Here is a 21,290-nt window from a genome sequence, read left to right on the forward strand (position 1 = left end):
TTTTTCAAACACTTTTTATTTATTTATTATAAGATAACAAACACTTTAAAAACATGTCACTCCCGTTCCCAAACCCCAAACATGCCCTAACTCCCGTTCTCACAAGACCCAAACCCTGACGATCTCTCTACTCGTAACTCCTCCGCTCCCCTGAGACCAAAACACCACCTTCCTTTCTTCGCCTGTGATCTAAGAAACCCTTTGAATTCGACAGGATTTGTTTGTGGCCGCGCGTTCTTCAGTCATTCTGCTCTCAACAAACCCAAACACCCCTGACCCATAGCGATCTGTGTAACTCCACTGCCGGAGACCTAAACACCCCCAACCTGCGCAGGTAATTCTCATTCATCTCTCTAGTCTCTAGGGTTGTTTTTTTTGCGGTTAAGATATTGTAATTTCCTTGTCAAATTAAAATTGATGTTTGAATAAGAAATAATCATAGGTTAATTGCTATGTCTTTAATCTTATTTTGTTCTCTTTCTACTCGTTAGGGTTTCTAGTATTACCCTGCCTTCTTCTTCATTTATTCGTTGGCGGGTATTTTTGTAAACTCTGATTTAAGAAGGAAACTGTAATTTTGTTGGTCTTTTCGTTGGGATTCTTGGTGTTCATCTGTTTGTTGGAGGGTTTTTCTTTTTCATCTTTTCATTCTTATACCTTTTTTTTTTTTTTTTTATTCTTTATAATACTTTATTTCTCCAGTTTTGTTTTTTTTTTTTCAATAAAAGTAAAGTTAATGTATGGACATGAAAACTAATTCTATCAGATCAGGATGTTTTAGTCAATAATCTTACCTCGTATTTCAGTATTCATTATTTCTGTTTTTGTTAGGTTAAAAAAAGAATTTGAACAAAAAGGCAACAACATCAGGCTGAGTGCATGGTTTGGTTAACCTAATGGAAGTAGTGAACAATGCTGAAAAAGCCATAGCACATATAAAGTTATAAACATCAATGGAAGGTAAGTATTTATCTTTGTTGGGGTCTTGTAACTTTTATACTAGTAATAATTATTATTATTATTATTATTTATTTTTTTATTTCAGAGTTCCCACAGTGAGTGCAATTTAACTTTCATTTTCCATTTCTTTTTTTTTGACATGTAACTAAGGTGCTATTTTTGGTAAAAAAAAATAAAGTTACATTGCACACACTTCGAAAAGAGTAAAGCATGTTGCCATTTTCTGTGATTTTCCAAACTTGATATCTGCACGATTTTAATGTCAAAATTAACACACAATAATTTCTTTTGGTAAGACACGAGAACAACAAATCTTCTCAAAATCATAAAGTTTTCTGATCAGTTTGAGTTTTATAAACAATTCCTCTTAGGCTCATTTTATTAACTTTTATTTTTTGTTTAATTGTTGCCGGAGTCTCTAGGAGCATTAAGTTTTAGTTACATTTTATTTTAAGTGATAACGCGGTTATTATTATTTGTTGATGCAGTTTTCTAACCGCACCAACAAATATAGCATAAAAAAATAACAATAAACATGAAAAACCACCTTATAAAATATCTAAGTGAAGATCGCAAATCGCACCAAAAAATTAAGAACCACTCTATTAAATAATAGCACCAAAAAATACAAAATCGTTCTAAATAATATCACTAAAAAATATAAAACCAACCTAATAAAATACAACATAAAAAAACAAAACCCCACTATAAAAAATAACATATCATTATAACAAATCATCAATAAACAAAAACATATTATTAAACAAAATATCATTATACAAAAAACCAACAATTTCTAGTTTACATTTTATTTATAATAAAACGCAAAACATTATAATTCTTATAAAGTTCTTTTCCGATCATCTCGTTTACCATGTCAATTAAACGAGGTACTATTTTTAAGACCATATTTTCAAGTTTACTGGCAAAAACAAAACTTTTCTTTTTCCAAAACTACAACAAACAAATACATATTGATATTTAAAATATATATAACTAAATAAAAATATTGATATCTTAAATATATACAAAATACTTACTTTATTTTCTAAATCATGTTGAATGGTCTCAACAAACTTCTACATATGTTTTAGAGAGAATTTCATATATGTCATTTTTAAACATCAAAATATCATATCTACCCATCTTAATTTCTAAATATCATATTTACCCTTCATAAATTTTCTAAATATCATATTTACCCTTCATTAAATTTCTAAATATCATATATGTCATTTTTAAACATCAAAATATCATATATGCCCTTCTTAAATATCAAAATATCGTATATGTACTTTTTAAACATCAAAATATCAATGGTAATATCTAAAATATCCTCCATATACATGATAATAATCAACAACAACAAAACTAAACAATCAAAATATAAATTCCATAGAGAGGATTGAAGATGAATCTTTTTGTTTGTCAAGAGGGCGACATTCCAATAATTTAGAAGTTCATATTTCATCATCATAGACGTAAGGATAACATGGTTAACAAGTAAGCATATATGTGTAGTGTGTATATAAATGTGAACTTATTATGGAAAAAAAATTACCTCTGTAAATATGGAGCAAAAAATATTGTTTGCCTTTATGATATGAAAGTACTTCTTTGATGCGTTTTTTATATCCGTTATATATATATATATATATATATATATATATATATATATATATATATATATATATATATATAAACTTACATCGCAAACCAATGCATAATAACTTAATCAAGCCAATCTCTTAAAAATAGTTGTAACACCGAGATATATGAGATGGTAAATTGAACCCTGAGGCGATGCCTCTCTTTGGGTGAAAAAATACTAATGACATTTGCATTCCTAAAAAACTTTGATACTTAAAAATCAACAGATAGAAACTTAGGTCATTATTGTTGTACTTTGCTTAAGGAGCCATACACAACTCAAGATCTTCAAATGTATAAAATTCAAGTTCGGGTTTGGTTTTGGATTCAGATTTGAGTTCAGGGTCGGGTTTGGGTTCGACTCCGGCTCGGGTGCATTTAAATCAACTTGTGGTGGATTCATAGACAATATCTAAAAACACATAACATTAGTACATAGATATGATTATATACAAACATAAAACATCTAAAACAAACATAATAAATCTAAAAACAACAAGCATAAAACAAGTTTTTAAGACTAACCATATCAAGTAAACCACCCTGAATATGTTCATTAATTTCATGATGATAAAGAATGTGGTTTTCCTCAAACTAAAATATCAAACAAAATGTTATAATATTAAAAAAATCAAACTAAATTAACAAAAAATAAGAATGATTTGGTCGACTACCTGTGGATGATAAACTGAAGTCGTCGTGATGTCATCAACATTTATCTACAGCGAACTGCGATTCGACCCCATTCCCGTGCCACTATTTGACTTGCTACATGTCTTGTTCACAAGCTACAATACTTTGTAATATTTAAATAAAAATATACTAAAATATATAGTTATATTTAAATTTAAATATACCTTTATTGCATATCTCGACCATTGAATGAGGGTATGCAAAAGATGTTTAACATATTCAACTTCTTCTGTTCGTGTGACAACATTCACACAACATGCACAGGAAGGTTCTCATATATTTCGATGATTTCATCAACTTGAACTTTCACACAACCTTTATTACCGTTTCAGATGTTGGCCATGCAATATCATAAGCTACTTTCAATTGAGTATCAACCACATTCACTAGCAAATCACATTCTATCCTAACCTGAAAATGATACAACATTTTTTATAAATATAATATAAAAACGTAACTTATAATATATATAAATATCTTTTTTATTTGGAAATTATAAATATATTACATCAATAGGTAGATATTCTGTCAACCGTCCACCAGACACACCACTAGATTCATGGACTGTTGGGATCATGTTAACCTGTGGTTTCGTGCTTTGACTATTTTCCACATTCTTAAACAATCCACCGTAAACTTGAGTAGTTCCAATGATATTGGATATTCTTTGTGATCGCCCCCGTGATCGTGTCCCATAAGTCTAACTAATGGGTATTTTTTATTTTGAAAATAACTCCCATCGGTCATCGTTCTTTTCTCTTTTTGTTCCTATGAAAAAAAATACTTGGCAAAAGATATCTAGTAAAAATTAAAATCTTCATCAAGTGAAAAACATAATTGTTTACCAAAAAATGAAAATCTTCAATTGACCATTGTAGAAGATCATACATATTGGTTTCTTTGTTTTTATTGCGAAAGCCGTTAACTACAGCCTAGACCGTTCATTTTGTATACGATCCAGAAACTCGTATTTTGATACAAGTTGAGGCCATATAATGTCTTTTTTTTCAAGACCCTGCCATCCACTTCGTTTTGTATAGTAATAATAGTAATAATAATAAATAAACAATTAAAACATACAAAAAACTCTGGGGGTAGTTTTTTGTGCAACGAATCAATCCTGTCAGGTTTTATAAAACCATATTTAAGACAAGCATTTAATCCTTGGCTCATAAAATTTATAACAAGGTATGATTTAAAATTTGATGCAAGCTTCATAGCTTTCTTCTTCATATAATTTTCCTGATCATTATCAGACTTAATGTTCCACTATTTTATAATTTCAAAACAAAAGAGGTTAAACATAATAATTAATTAACAAGTTATTTATATTTGTAATAAATTAAAATATAAATACCTTGGTTTCCAACCATAAATCTTTAAAATATGTTTTCTTCAAGTTTATGCGTCTGTATATCTGTAGAAACCTGTGTCGAACAATTATGCTATACCAAGAATTAAACCTGATTGACATGCCACCGTTTGGGATATTATTTTTATGGAACTTCACTTGATACTTTTCTGGAGGAATCTTTGACTTAAATGCACCAATACTGTGTTCACCTCTTTTTCTTGTTTGTACATTTTCCATTTTTATAAGCCTAACAATATTGAAAAAATTAAAAATAAGTTTATCCATAGATAACAGAAGACAGACATTACATAAGGACAGCAACCATAATCCAATACAATAGTATATTACATGAATACAAAACCAAAATCCAACATAATGCAATGAAAAGGATCGATCCAATAAATTGGTAGACCTTATATATGTGGGGCTAAATATTACATTTATTAAACATGGTCAGTCACGTTTATATATTCTAAAGATTCCAAACTATAATGTAAAGTAATAGCACTTTTTCACAACAAATCAATATTGTAAAGATTATAAACTATATGACATGAGACAATCATGTTCATATCAATTCTAAAAGATTCGAAACACCTTTTCACAATAAAACTTTTTAACAACAAATCAATGTATATACACCTTAGTCGAGACAACAACAAATCAATGGATATATATACCTTATACGACAGAGACTCAAAAACGAAAGTATTACAGAAAAAAGGTTTACGAATTCGGATATGGAGGTTTGAGAAGAGAGTTTATACGCCTTAGTCGAGACAACAACAAATCAATGGATATATATACCTTATACGACAGAGACTCAAAAATGAAAGTATTACAGAAAAAGGGTTTACGAATTCGGATATGGAGGTTTGGAGAAGAGAGTTTGCGCGCAATGAAAATATTTGAAAAGCAAATGACGAAAATCATATGGAGGTTTAGGTATTTTTTGGGGGGATTAATGTGAGCGGATATCGAAAATGTTACAGAAGAAGGGTTTACGAATTCGGATACCCCCCACATTAATCGCTCCAAAAAATACCTAAATCGCTTCACAAGGGTTTCCCTCTTATGATTTTCGTCATTTGCCTTGCAAATCTTTTCATTGTGCGCGAGCTCTTGTCTTGAAACCTCCATATCCGAATTCGTAAACCCTTCTTCTGTAATACCTTCATAGTTGAGGCCGACGGAAATTCCCGTTTTAGTGGTCCCGGACGGCTAAATCGATGCTAAATCTCACACTTATCGGACAACATTCACTAACTCCGTCGTCCACATAGTCTAATTCGCTCCACAAGTCTCTGCGTCACAATGTCATTTTTGAGTTTCTCTGTCGTATAAGGTATATATACATTGATTTGTTGTTGTCTCAACTAAGATGTATATATATTGATTTGTTGTCAAAAAGTTTTATTGTGAAAAGGTGTTTCGAATATTTTAGAATATATATGAACGTAACTGTCTCATGCTGTATAGTTTAGAATATTTACAATATTGATTTATTGTTGTGAAAGCAGTATTGGTACATTTAATTCAAAGATTCCTCCGAAAAGTATCAAGTGAAGTTTGATGAAAATAATATCCCAAACGGTGACATGCCAATTAGGTTGAATTCTTGGTATGACATGATGGCTCGGCATAGGTTTCTATAGATATAGTGACACGTAAACTTGAAGAAACATATTTTAAAAATTTATGGTTGGAACCAAGACATTTATATTTTAATTTATTACAAATATGAATAACTTGTTAATTAATTATTATGTTTAACCTCTTGTTTTGGAATTGTAAAATAGTGGAACATTGAGTCTGATGATCAGGAAATTTTTTTGAAGAAGAAAGCTGTGAAACTTGCATCAAATTTTAAATCATACTTTGTTATAAATTTTATGATCCAATGATTGAATGCGTGTCTTAAATATGATTTTATAAAACCGGATGTATAGAATAAGTTCGTTGCACAAAAAACTACCCTTGAGTTTTTGGTATATTTTAATTTTTTTTATTGTTATTGTTGTTATTATTATTTTGTTGGTATGTATGAAGGCAAAAAGTGCAAAAGCTAAAGAAAGCAATGCCAAAAGGTTATTCATTGTGCGCTTAGCACGAAGTGGATGGCGGGGTCTTGAAAAAAAAGACATACTATATGGCCTCAACTTGTATCAAAATACGAGTTTCTGGATCGTATACAAAATGAACGGTCTAGGATGTATTTAATGACTTTCGCAGTAAAAAACAAAGAAACCAATATGTATGATTTTCTACAAAGGTCGATTGAAGATTTTCATTTTATGGTAAACAATTATGTTTTTTCACTTGATGAAGATTTTGTTTTTTATTAATTATATCTTGCCAAGTATTTTTTTTTCATAGGAACAAAAAGAGAAAAGAATGATAGTCGATGAGAGTTATTTTCAAAATAAGGAAGACCCATTAGTTAGACTTTTAGGATACGATCATGAGGCCGATCACAGAGAATATCTAATATCATTGGCCCTACTCAAGTTTACGGTGGATTGTTTAAGAATGTGGAAAATAGTCAAAACATGTGACCGCATGTTGACATTATCATAACATTCCATTAATCTAGTGGTGCGTCTTGTAGACGGTTGACAAAATATCCACTTATTGAAGTAATATATTTATAGTTTCCATATAAAAAAGATATTTAATTATATTATAAGTCATGTTTTTGTGTTATATTTAAAAAAAATGTTGTATGATTTGTAGGTTAGGATAGAATGTGATTTGCTAGTGAATGTGGTTGATATCCAATTGAAAATAGCTTATGTTGCATGGTCAACATCTGAAATGATAATACATTCAAAACCTATAAATAAAGGTTATGTGGAAGTTAAGGTTGATGAAATCATCGAAATATATGAGAACTTGCTTGTGCATGCCGTCACATGAACGGAATAAGTTGAATATGTTAAACATCCGACCGTGATATGCTATAAAGGTATATTTATATTTAAGTATAACTATATATTTTAGTATACTTTTATTTGAATATTTTAGCTTGTGAACAAGACACCTAGCAAGTCAAATAGTGGCATGAGAATGGGGTCGAATCGTGGTTCGCCACAGATACATGCTGATGGCATCACGACGACTTCAGTTTATCGTCCACAGGTAGTCGACCAAATCATTCTTATTTTTTGTTAATTTAGTTTGATTTTTTTTAATATTATATAACAATGTGTTTGTTATTTTAGTTTGAGGAAAATCACATTCTTTATCATCATGAAATTAATGAACATATTCAAGTGGTTTACTTGATGAGATTAGCCTTAAAAACTTGTTTTATGCTGCTTGTTTTTAGATTTATTATGTTTGTTTTTAGATGTTTTATGTTTGTATATAATTTAGATGTTTTATGTTTGTATATAATCATATCTATGTACTAATGTTTAAGAGTAAATTACACGAATGGTCCCTATGGTTTGAGGTATTTAGATGTTTTATTTATGAATCCACCACTAGTTGATTTAAGAGTAAATTTCACGAATGGTCCCTATGGTTTGAGGTATTTGCGCGTTTCGTCCCTAACTTATTTTTTTAACTCGGAAAGTTCCTACTGTTTGTTTTTGTTGCACGCTTGGTCCCTACTGTTTGTTTTTGTTACGCACTTTGTCCTTACTGTTTGTTTTTGTTATGCGATTGGTCCCTCTCTTACCTAAAAAGAATATTATTTAAATAGGAAAAAATTATGGGATAAGTAAGATACGGTGAGGGGGGTTGGGGTTGGGGTGTGTTTATTTAAAAATTTTAAAAAATCAAGGGCAAAATAGTTTTTTTAGGTAAGAGAAGGACCAAGCGTGTAACAAAAACAAATAGTAAGGACCTTCCGAGTTAAAAAAATAAGTTAGGGACTAAACGCGCAAATTACCCTAAACCATAGGGACCATTCGTGTAATTTACTCTTGATTTAAATGCTCCCCGAGTCGGAGCCGAATTTGAACCCGAACACGAATCCGAAACCGAACCCGAACCTGAATTCTATACACTTGAAGATCATGAGTTGTGTATACGCTTGAGCAAAGTATCAACGTTTTTTGGGAATGCAAAAGCCATTAGTATTTTTTCACCTAAATGGATTTATCGTCGCAAGGTTCAAGATACCTATCAAGGTTTTACAACTATTTTTAAGAGATTGACTTAATTATAGCCTTATGCATTTGAAAGGTTTTACAACTATTTTTATGATTGGCTTGATATATACCCAATTCCGATTGTGGTTTTTTTTATCCGCTTTGCATTATAAACTTAGATACTAAAAACAATTTGTCGCCCGTTGTTGAACATATCTAACAAATATTTTCGTATCATAAAGGTAAACAAAATTTTCTTGCTTCATATATATTTATAAAGGTAATTTTTTTTTCTTTCCATGATATATACACTACACTTATACATATACACACTACACATATATGTTTATTTGTTAAATAATTCTTATTTTTGCAGTAGATATTGGGTGTTTTTTATCCAATGTTCAGAAAACAAATGCGGTTATTAATGATTCTTAAATTTATGAAAAGAACGAGGAAAAAAAAGGACGATTACCTATTTGCTTGTATAATTGATAAAATATTCCCGGGACGATTTAATAAGTGGGAAACGGTAAAGATATGTTTTCTATTAGTTTTATCAATATATTTCAAGTGGTTTGAAATAGATTGTGAATTAAATGCATTACTACAAACAAAAAGGTGGATGGAAATGTGGATTTATAGTAATAAAACATATGAACGAGTTTGTTGAGAACATTCAACATGATATATAAAAAGAAAAGTTTTGCTTCGACTATTAAACTTGAAGATAAGGTCTTAGAAATAGTACATTGTTTAATTGACATGGTGAACGGTGGTCGGAAAAGAACTTTGTAAGAATTATAATGATTACTATAACTAAAATATAATTAGAAATTGTTGGTTTTTTGTATAATGATGTTTTGTTTAGTAGTATGTTTTTGTTTATTGATGATTTCTTATAGTGATATGTTATAATGATGATTTGTTTAATGATATATTATTTTTTGTAGTGTAGATTTGTTATTTTTTTGGTGTTGTATTTTATTAGGTTGGTTTTGTATTTTTTATTGCTATTATTTAATAGGGCGGTTTTATATTTTTTGGTGCTGTTATTTAATATAGCTGTTTTGTGTTTTTTGGTGCAATTACTTAATAGGGCGGTTACTAAGTTTTTGGTGCGATTTGTGATTTTTTACTTAGATATTTTATAAAGACGATTTTTCACGTTTGCTAATGCGGTATAACAAACCGCATCAACAAATATCGTTTTTGTTTGATGTTATATGTGTTGGCATGGTTAGAAAACCACATCAACAAATAATAATAACCGCATTATCAAATCTCTTCTGTACTAGCGAAAGAAGCTGCGCTGCATGTAGGGTCATAAACTCTTTAACTTTTCTAATTACAACAGTTGAAGGATTTTGTTCATGATAGATTTATCATGCAAAGATATTGTTCCTAACACAGAGCAAATAATTATGTAGAGCATGTTTTTCTTTCTAACTTTTTCAATAGCATGCTTTTTTAGAAAGTAAACTTCCGTTATCATGGTTTGATGCATAATTATGTAAAGCATGACAGTCAGATTTCTCAAGAAAGTTGATTGTGTTTTGATCCGAAGTATATATTTGTTTGTGAAATGGCAACATACTTTTGTTGATTTATTTATTATAGCATCCTAGGTTTGCTTCTTGTTGTTAGGAACATTGTAATTTTAAAATCTACCAAGTTAACAATGTCCTTTATATGCAAAGCATTTTTCATTTCTATAATAGGGGTCAATTTTTGAAAGAATAATGTTCTAATAAGACAAATACAGTAGCACATTGATGTGGTTAGATTTTTTAAAGTAGAAGGCATTTAGTAAGAAAAAGTTTAATGTTGTAGTGGAGGTAATTGAAATAGGATGTTGTAAACTTGTAATACACAATTAACCGGAAGTTGACGTCGCCATATTTAGGATTAGTTATGTTAATTTTAATTAAAAACGAGGTTTTTAAGCCACGCGTTGCGGCGGGAGATTGAACAATAACTGTTTTTATATAATATGTTTTTTGAAGTTTAAGTTCACTTACGTGTAACGACTTACCCAAAATAGCAACATACTTAGACATTTTTACTAATAATTTTATGGGTAAAAAAGAAGATACATTAGCGAAATTGGTAGTGAGGATCGATAAAAATATAATCGTCATACATGGTAAAAATTTAAAGATACAATATTATAATAGAAAAAAATAAAAGTGAAATGTTAAAAGAAACTACACAAAAATACATTGCCTCAAATCAAGAAGCATTTTCAACCCTTTTGTGGGTAAAAAAACATGAAGGGCAAAACTTTGCCTAAAGTTATAACCTCTGCACCAAAAAATTAAAGCAGTTAGCAATTTTTAAGTTGTGTATGGGTAAAATAATAACCTTAAAACAACACCAATAGATGAAAAATATTGTAAGAATTAGTAATATATTTTAGGTGATTTATTTATTATTATTGTAACTTTTTGCAAAGGGTCAAATTCACTAAAATAGAACTTTTTAATAGTACATTATCTTTTCTTTAGGCAAAACAAACTTCAATACCCATAATAGATTTTTGTTTGAAGCACCTTACTTAACTATGGACTTTTCTAGAAAAAAAATAGTTAATCGGGGAAAACACAACACATTTTAAACAGAGTGCTCCTCATTCCTCCTAGCCATTTCCTAAAGAAAGTATTAGAAGCAAGAAAATGAAAAACAAAAATTAGTTAATTTTACTTGGTCATTGGAAAATCGGTAATTGTCACTTTTAATTTTCAAGATCACAAATTCTGTCAAAATATTCAAAGGCACTTACACTTCGACTTCTTCTGTTTACATGCTTCAGTGAACTTGATTCTGAACAACAAATAGATAATTGTCACTTTTAACTTTCAAGAGGTTGCTCCATATCTTGTTGTACAAATAAGTGTTTAGAAAAACATCTTAGACAATGACATGATATCTTGAAAAGATAGTAATTATCCTACAAATTGTGAAACAAAGACAATTTGTTAAATTGTGAAAATCATCATATATTGGGTCAACATATAAGGAATCACATGTCTTAAACCTTAAATATATTAATAGAACCTGCAACAACATAAATCATATCTTTGTTTAATTGTGAAACAAAGAAGTAATCATCAAAATCAAAAAAAACAAAAAACGACATAAAGATGGGTTTGTCTATACCTTCATCAGGGTTATGATACATCAGAGTTAATTCTTCAACGTTTCAGCAGTATTCACCAATAGACCACCACCTAGTTTCACACGTCTTTCAACAAAATTCAAGGTTAAATAGGCTTAATGTTCCAATTTCAAAGATAATGTTAAAAGGAGAAACAATATAACGGTGAGGCTGATCTCAACATACTACACCAACAATATTAACATCTTTCTTGAGATTCTTAACCTGTCAAAAATGTTGATGAAGTTTTTAGTAAAAACAATAACCAAAAGATAACTTGTGTAAGATATTTGTAGAATGCTAAGTGGATTAAAATTTAAAAGATCATTGGATCTATAACTACTCAAAAGTTATCATTCAAAAGTGCATTAAAATCTGAACACCATTCAGCCTCCATTTTAGCTTCTAACACTCCTATTTGAAGTTATACTTACAAATTAGTCCAGTTTCTAATTGCTATATAGGACTTGTTTTACTACGAGATTACACTTGTGGAAGTAAACGTCCTGTATCAAATCAAATGGTTTCAAAATATCTTACCAAAATGGATTTCAATTGTCATCAAATCAAATGGTTTTAAATTGTGTTAAAATGACATCACGTCACCAAAAGTATTTCAAGATGTTAAATTCTTTAAATGATTTTATAAACTTATATTTTTCCCCCAAAAATCATATATATATATATATATATATATATATATATATATATATATATATATATATATATATATATATATATATAAGATTTAAAGGGCTTAGGACTGATAACTCACTTTATTTCATTTTCCTTGTTTGGATGTGGGCTTAGAGTATCGGTTATTTGTCCGTCGTTTAAATTTTAGTTATATATTTGTATATGTATATAAATATAAAGGTTATTTCATTCAATTTCAATACCCTTTGTAACATGTCGAGCAAGGGATTGCATTCATGAACAGTTAGTATCAATTCAGAAAGTACATATAAATTATAATAGGTGTACTTTATGATTCATAGAACATTAATTCACGAACCAAGTATACTAGAGTACACCATTTTACAAGAACAATCGAGAAAACCCGTTTGCACGAGAGTTTCGGCGGCAACCTCGTGACCTAAAGGAGCAGCAATCAGATCCACTCCGGAATCTCGGAATCAAGATTGAAGTGCCTGAGTTTGACGGAAGGAATGACCCAGATGTTTTTCTTGATTGGCTTCAAACAGTGGAGCGTGTTTTTGACTTACGAGACGTACCTGAGGATGTGAAGGTAAAACTAGTAGCCCTTAAATTGCGTAAATATGCTTCACTATGGTGGGAAAACATGAAAAAGAAAAGAGCACGTGAAAGAAAACCTCGAGTGACCACGTGGGAGAAGATGAGAAAGCTCTTACGGGAGTGGTTCCTTCCCCCAACATTCCACCAAGATGCTTTCTTGGATTACAATAATGTTTCTCAGAAATCTACTACAGTGGAGGAAGTGATTTCTGAATTTGACAGGTTACGAATCAGATGTGGGATAGAGGAGGAAGAAGAACAGTTAGTTGCCAGGTTTTTGGGGGTTTTAAGGCCTGAAATTGCTGATGTAATCCAGTTACAACAATATTGGTCTTTCAATGATGTGTGCCAGTTAGCCCTCAAGGTTGAAAAACAGAAGAACGGTACTAGAATTATGACTCGGCCCGCTACAGGTGGACCATCCAGTAATCGTTTCCATTCGTTTAGAACTGAAGGATCGAATAATTCCACCACACCCGCGACGACAGCGCGTGGACCACCCTGATGTTTCAAGTGTGGGGGTCCTTGTCACTTCGCGAGGGACTATCCCAATACCCAAATTATCACCCTCACCCAAGACACAACGCCCATGTATGACACTGAAAACGAAAAGGAAACTCAGGAACCGAAGGATATTGATTTAGAGATCACGTACCCAGACAAAGGGGAAGCCCTCATTGTCCAGAGGGTCCTCAGCACTAACTCGTGTTACAACCCGGATGATAATTGATGGCTTCGAAACAACATTTTCCGGACCCGTTGCACGGTCAAAGGGAAAGTGTGCACCATTATCATTGATAGGGGTAGCTGTGAGAACATGGTGGCAGAATCAATGGTCGACAAACTGGGGTTGAAAAGAGAAGACCATCCCGAACCCTACCAACACACGTGGTTAAAAAAGGGGAACGTGGTTAAGGTGCGAAACAAGTGTCTCATCCAATTCAGCATTGGCACTCGATACTCGGATGAGGTGTGGTGTGAGGTCATCCCCATGGATGCTTGTCACATCCTCCTACGGCGACCTTGGCAGTTTGATCAGCGCGCAAAGCATGACAAATACTTGAATACCTACACATTCAAGAAAGAAGGCGTGAATGTTCAGCTAGTACCCCTTGATGCGCGTGCTATGGGAACAGAAGCCCTGGTTCATACCAAGTCAGCTTTCTTGGATTTCACAAGAAACACAAAGCCACCCTTCGTGTTCGCGATGGTCAAAACAGAAGTCAACGACAACAGAACCACCGAACCGCCACCTGAAGTACGACCCCTCCTTAGTGAATTTGCAGATGTGTTGTCAGAAGAAATACCCGCAGGCCTTCCACTAGTTCGCGAGATCCAACATTGTATTGACTTCCTCCTCGGAGCAGTCATCCTGAATAAACCAGCCTACCGGATGAACCCAACCGAGTACGGGGAGCTACAACGCCAAGTTACCGAGCTTCTAGACAAGGGGCTGATTCGTGAGAGCATGAGCCCGTGCGCCGTCCCCACTCTCCTTGTTCCAAAAGCTAACGGGACGTATCGAATGTGCATTCACAGCCGCGCAGTCAACAAAATCACAATTAAGTACCGTTTTCCCATACCCCGTTTGGACGATTTGCCGGACCAGCTACGGTTCCTCCGTTTTCTCGAAAATTGATCTACGAAGCACGTACCACCAGATCAGAATGAGACCAGGAGATGAATGGAAAACCGCCTTTAAAACGAGAGATGGATTATACGAATGGATGGATGGTAATGCCGTTTGGGCTCTCAAATGCGCCTAGTACATTCATGCGGTTGATGAATTGCATATTCAAGCCCCTTATTGGTCAATGTGTCGTCGTGTATTTCGATGATATTCTTGTTTTTAGTCACACGGTTCATCAGCACCTCGAGCATCTTCGTTCAGTTTTCATGATATTACGAGACCAGAAACTTTACGTAAACAGTACCAAGTGTTGTTTCTTGTCTTCTGAGGTATTGTTTTTGGGTTATCTAATATCGGGTAACGGTATCCGCATGGATGAATCGAAAGTTGAGGCCATCACCTCATGGCCTGTACCATCGACGATTCACGAGGTGCGTAGTTTCTTGGGTTTGACATCGTTTTACTGCAGGTTTATCCGTAACTTTAGTGCCGTGGCAGCCCCTATTTCCGACTGCTTGAAGGGGAAAGTCTTCTACTGGTCACCGGCAGCAACAGTCGCATTTGAGGAATTAAAATGCTGCTCACCAGCGCCCCAATTTTGGCGCTACCAAACTTCAAAGACACATTCCAAGTTGAGTGTGGTGCGTCGGGTTTTGGTATTGGTGGTGTTCTTAGTCAAGGGGGTCGGCCCTATTGCCTTCTTTAGCGAAAAACTAAATGAAGCTAACTATTGTCCGAAGTTTGGAGTTCTGGAGACATTATCTTTTGCATACCGAATTTATTTTGTTTTCAGATCACCAGACATTGCGTTTTATTCAGGGCCAACATAAGCTAAACCATCGACATGCTAAATGGGTTGAGTTCATACAAGAGTTTTCATTTGTCATTCGTCATAAGTCTGGGGCAACAAACATAGCGGCTGATGCTCTTAGCCGCCGTCGCGGATTACTTACGTCACTCCAAGTTCGTGTGGATGTGTTTGAACAATTTGCAACGCTATATTCGGACGATCCGGATTTCTCAGCTATTTGGACCGCCTGTCGGGCTGGGCCGTCTCAGGGGTATTCGCTACATGACGGGTTTCTTTTTAAAGGTATTCGGTTGTGTGTGCCCCAGTGTTCGTTGCGGGATGCGATTGTGTTGGAGGGACACCAAGGGGCGTTGGCGGGGCATTTTGGGCGATATAAAACGTTAAAACTCGTAAAAGAACGTTTTTTTTTGGCCAAAGATGAGTGTTGCTGTAGCACCCGGTTCCTGGTACGTAAATGATATTTGAGTATTTCCTTTCTTTTAGTCTTGGACTCGGCGAGTCATAGGTCCGACTCGCCGAGTGGATGCGGGACCCGGGACACGTTTAAGTTGGCGACTCGGCGAGTCCATATCCTGGACTCGGCGAGTCACAGCTGTTGGATGAAACCCTAAGTTTCAGGGGTTTGCACCCTATTTAAAGGACTTATCTGCCCCAGGCCAGCCCCCATTCTCTCCCCAGAGCTCCCCAACCCTCGTTTGTGCTTTTCTTTGAAGATTGAAGTTTTGTTGTGTGATTTTGAAGGCTTTGAAAGAGGAAGGAAGTAGATCCAGAAGAAAGGAAGCCATCCAGGCCATTATTGTGTTTTTCCAGCAGTTCCTTTGAGGTATAACCCGTTTTCCCCATGATTCTATGCTTAGTACTTCATTTGGGCCTTTCTTGGTCAAATCCCCAAGTTTGTATGTGCATTATATGTCGTAATAAGGCGTTTGGCCTTTGGATCTAGACATGATTGAGCTCCAAGGGCTCAGATCTGTTAGCTTTTTGGCCCCATGTTGCTTGTTAGCCCTAGATCTACCCTTTTGAGACATTTTGAGCCCTAAAATCCATATTGATGAATATCCACACGTAAAGTTGGAAACTTTACGTTTGATTCGTGTCCTAGAAGTCCAGATCTATGAATGGCTTGGAATGGAATCGAGCAAATCGGTATATTTTAGGAGTGCATGGCAACGACTCGGCGAGTCGTTCATGTGACTCGGCGAGTCTGTTCGCGAGTCTCCGAGTTTGTCCCCTTTTCGTAGTGTCGAGTGAGCAGTGAGTCACGGGGTGTGGCTCAGTGAGTCGGAAGCTTAACTCATCTATGGAGGTACTCGACGAGTCAATGCCCTGACTCGGCGAGTTCAAGGCAATCTCCTTAGACCAAGAACAGACTCGACGAGTTGTTCATACAACTCGGCGAGTCTTAGCATGTGTGTTCATCGGATGAAGATGAACTCGACGAGTTGTTCATACAACTCGGCGAGTAGGACGAAGGACTTGAATATTGGTTAAGAAGGTGAACCCGTCGAGTCGTTGCCTAACTCGACGGGTAGGATCGGGATTCAGGGCAGTCGTTAGGATAAGGACTCGGCGAGTTGGGAAGCCAACTCGGCGAGTCGGGTCAACTGAAAGTTGACTCTGACTTTGACTTAGGGCATGGTCAGGGGTAAGATGGTCATTTTACCGGTCAGCGAGTAGTGTTTGATTGGGTATATTGTGGGAATTGCAGCCGGAGGATTTCCGGAGCAGCAGCAGCAGCAGTAGGCAGTCAGTTCCCGATCAGATCAGTAGTTACTTCAAGGTGAGTTACCTTCTAGTAGCGGTGGGTCTAAGGCCACAACGCCGACCCACCAGTAGGAGACGTATGGTAGATGATTGTCTTTGTGATATCATCTAGGTTTACTACTACCTGATATGTTATATGCTATGATACGTTGTATGTGATAGTAGCCGAGTTCGGTTGTTAGGACCGACGGGTAGTCAGACACCCTAGATACGTCTGACAGTATATGATGATATGTTTGCATGCTGGCTTGTTATGTTATATGCGATAGAGGTAGTATGAGGGGACCAGTCCCTGTGGTCGGTTGTTAGGACCGACGGGTAGTCAGCACCCCAGAATGGCTTGACATGGGTAGTCAGCGCCCCAGAATGGCTTGACATGGGTAGTCAGCACCCCAGAATGGGTTGACACGGGTAGGACGGCACCCCAGAACGGCCGTACCGAGTAGTCAGGCACCCCAGAATAGCCTGGCAGTATGTATGTTACGTGTTTGTATGGTATGTGGTACGATGGGGGAACTCACTAAGCTTTGTGCTTACAGTTTTCAGTTTTGGTTTCAGGTACCTCCTCAGCTAGGGGAAAGGAGCCGACGCGGTAGCAGCATGTCACACACACACTCTCCGATTTCCGCATTTACGAGCTTCACTGGGATTTGTATTCTGATATTTTGATTGAATGTATGAATTGGCTTTTAGACATGGTTCATTTGTGTTATAATTTGATCAGACAATGTTTTTAACTTTTAATATTTTCTAAAGTAATGTTTTTAAAACGAAATTTTTGGTCATGAAAATTGGGTCGTTACAGTTGTTGTCACGCGGATTGTTGATCGTTGTCGAACATGTCATGTTGCTAAAACACATCGATCAAATGCGGGTCTCTACATGCCGTTACCAGTTCCAGAGGGCCCATGGGAAGATGTTAGTCTCGATTTCATGGTAGGACTTCCCCGCACGCAACGGCAGAAAGATTTTGTCATGGTGGTGGTGGATAGGTTCTCTAAAATGAGTCATTTTGTTCCATGTGCCAAGACCTATGATGCTAGTCATGTGGCTCGTTTGTACTTTACGGAGATTGTGAGGTTGCATGGTGTGCCTAAGTCGTTGACTTCTGATCGGGATGTGAAATTTGTGAGTCACTTTTGGCGTACGTTGTGGAAGCGGTTGGGGTCCCGGCTTCACTTTATTAGTGTGCACCACCCGCAAAGTGATGGTCAGATAGACATAGGCGGATCCACATTGGAGCCTGGGGTATCCCAGGATACCCCTAAAAAAATTTAAGTAGTATATTTGGTTTATGTTGAGCTTGAAGTGTCTTCTTCCCTACTAAAACCCTAGCCGACCTCACTCATTTTTCAGTCTTTTTCTCTCGGGTTTGGTAGCTAAGAGGGAGGGAGAAGCGATTCAAATGGTCCAAGGGAAGGTTATTAAGGGTAAGGTTAAAAGGCTTTCAAAAATTCGAGCACTTCTATGTTTAAATCGAGCAAAAAAAGCCATGGATACGCAGCTGCGTTGGCTGTTATCAAACAGATGAATATATTACATTTTGACACAATTGACCACTTGGGTTTAAGCATATAAACATAATCTACCCTTAAGCCAATATATCTAATTAAAACAGTTTCTGGAAATTGCTATTTACCCCTTTGATATATATATATATATATATATATATATATATATATATATATATATATATATATATATATATATATAATGTTGATTCAAAGAATAATGATTTAATTCTATTAATACTATGAATATTACTTTTATTATTATTATTATCTTTTATAACAATTAAAAGACTTAATTACCCGAATCGAAACGGATGTTACAAATATCGAAGATGTGAACTTTAAAACGTAACTTTGTTATGGAAGTTGAACTTTTTGTGTAATAGAATTCCGGTTTTTATTGTTTTCTTATTGTATATTACATGATCTTTTTTTTTGCGGGGATACCACTTTACTATGAACCTGGCTCCGCCACTGCAGACAGAGGTTACGAATCGAAGCCTTGGAGATTTGTTGCGGAGTCTTGTGGGGTCGAATCCAAAGCAATGGGACTTAGTACTTCCTCAAGCCGAGTTCGCCTATAACAGGGCCACGCATCGGTCAACAGCGATGAGTCCTTTTCTTATTGTGTATGGTCAAAATCCTTTCACGCCTTTGGACTTGGCCCCCTTACCTGTTGCTGAGTACTTTAGTGTTGAAGGGGAAGAGAGGGCGGATCACATTAAGAATATCCACAAAAAGGTACGCGAGCAAATCACCAATAACAATATTGTGTATCAAAGGAGGGCCAATTTGCGACGTAAGAAGGTGGTGTTTGAGGAGGGTGATCTCGTGTGGATCCATCTTAGCAAGGATAGGTTTCCTGGGGGTCGAACGAGTAAGTTACAGCCACGCGCAGATGGACCATTCAAGGTATTGAAACGGATCAATGATAACGCGTACAAGATAGATCTACCTAGGCACTATAATGTGTCGGCCACATTCAATGTTGCAGATCTATCTCCGTTCCTCCTTGAGCTGGACGACCCATTTGACTCGAGGACGAGTCCTTTCGAAGTGGGGGAGGATGATGCAGCTAGGCCCCGTCAAGACCCGGGCCCGTCCAGTTAGGATCCGATTGAAAGGGAAACACGTGGGAATTCAACAAGTATTTTATCTTATCTTCGTTTAAAATTAGTTAGTTGTTATCAGTTTAGCTCTTAATAATCCTGAAGGGTAGTTCCTTTTTTTCAGGGGTAGTTTTAGCCTATTAATTGTTGGATTTTCTATGTTAATTGGAATTTTTTAGTTTTTGGTGATGAAATAAAAGTGATTCCTTTTCCCTGAATTTTATGCCTCGTGAATTATTCCAATTACAGGGGTAATCACATTATTTACCCTTTTGTTTTAAACATTAGTTTTTTTCTCTCATATCATTAAACTTCAGTTGTTTTTTTCCCTACAGGAGCTCAAAAGTGTATACACAAACAATTGAAGCCAGAGGCAACTAGAGGCAACTGAAGTTGCGTGTAAAGGCTAAGGAAGGTTTCATTGAATCAGTAAAGCTCAAGGTGGGGCTGAATGGCTGATTAGTTTTCTCTCAATCACATAGAGGATTTGAAACCCTTTGAATGGGATGAGGTTTGATTCGTATGTATATATTCACCATTGTTAATTGATCTTTTAGATTTCATCTTCCATGTCATTGTACTTCAGGTGTTTAGTTACTTTTTTTTTTCTTCTATTCGATGAGAAATATTTTTGCACTGTGTGGTTTAATGGAAGATGAAAATCAAGCTTTGCAATTCACGGATGAGGACTGGAAACAACTGAATGACATTAGTTATTGGTTACAAGGAAGATGACCATGGGGGGTGTCCTTCACATGAAACATAATTATGCTTCAAAACTTATTGAAGCTCATGAGTTTGTTGCTGAGTTATCATGATATATGCTATTTACATATGTATTTGTTATGAACTTTATTGTTCGTTTGGTGCATAAGTGCATTGAATGGGCATATTTATTGGAGTTTGCCTTCAGAGAAAAGAAAGGAAATGGGTGGAAATGAGAGGAAAGTAAGAGAGATTGATGCTCTCGAGTTTCATTAAAGGAAGGAAATTGAAGGATCACTTTCCCTCCTAACTTTCCTTCCGATTTGAGAAGATTTTAAAAGAAAGAATAAAATAACTTTCCTTCCATTTCTCTCCAACTCGGGAGCACAAAAGAAATTTTTGTTTTCCTTTCTTTTCTCTTCTCTTCTTTTCTTTGCTTCAACTCAGGAGCGGGGTGTTAGGGTACGTATTTATTTATTTCAATTTTGTATACCAATCACCAATTATTTGAAAATGAGATTGAAGGCATCTGACACTTAAATTGAGATGAAGGCATTCTTTTTGGAATTTAGAGCAATTATATTTAGTGCTT

At 35.0% G+C, this 21,290-nt stretch overlaps 1 long non-coding RNA gene across 2 annotated transcripts; it reads left to right on the plus strand.

Moving 5' to 3' along the window:
* Positions 1-44: 44 nt before the first annotated feature.
* Positions 45-21,290, plus strand: LOC145055002 (uncharacterized). Of its 2 annotated transcripts, XR_013685038.1 has the most exons (4): positions 45-334; positions 832-960; positions 17,932-18,048; positions 20,329-21,290. It is a non-coding gene; the product is annotated as an uncharacterized LOC145055002 (long non-coding RNA). The 2 variants fall into 2 exon arrangements; XR_013685037.1 differs by lacking the exon at positions 20,329-21,290 and having other exon boundaries at positions 17,932-18,148.

Source organism: Lactuca serriola, chromosome 5 (genome assembly GCF_051521515.1).
Source record: "Lactuca serriola cultivar US96UC23 chromosome 5, Lser_US96UC23_V15, whole genome shotgun sequence".
Taxonomy (NCBI): domain Eukaryota; kingdom Viridiplantae; phylum Streptophyta; class Magnoliopsida; order Asterales; family Asteraceae; genus Lactuca; species Lactuca serriola.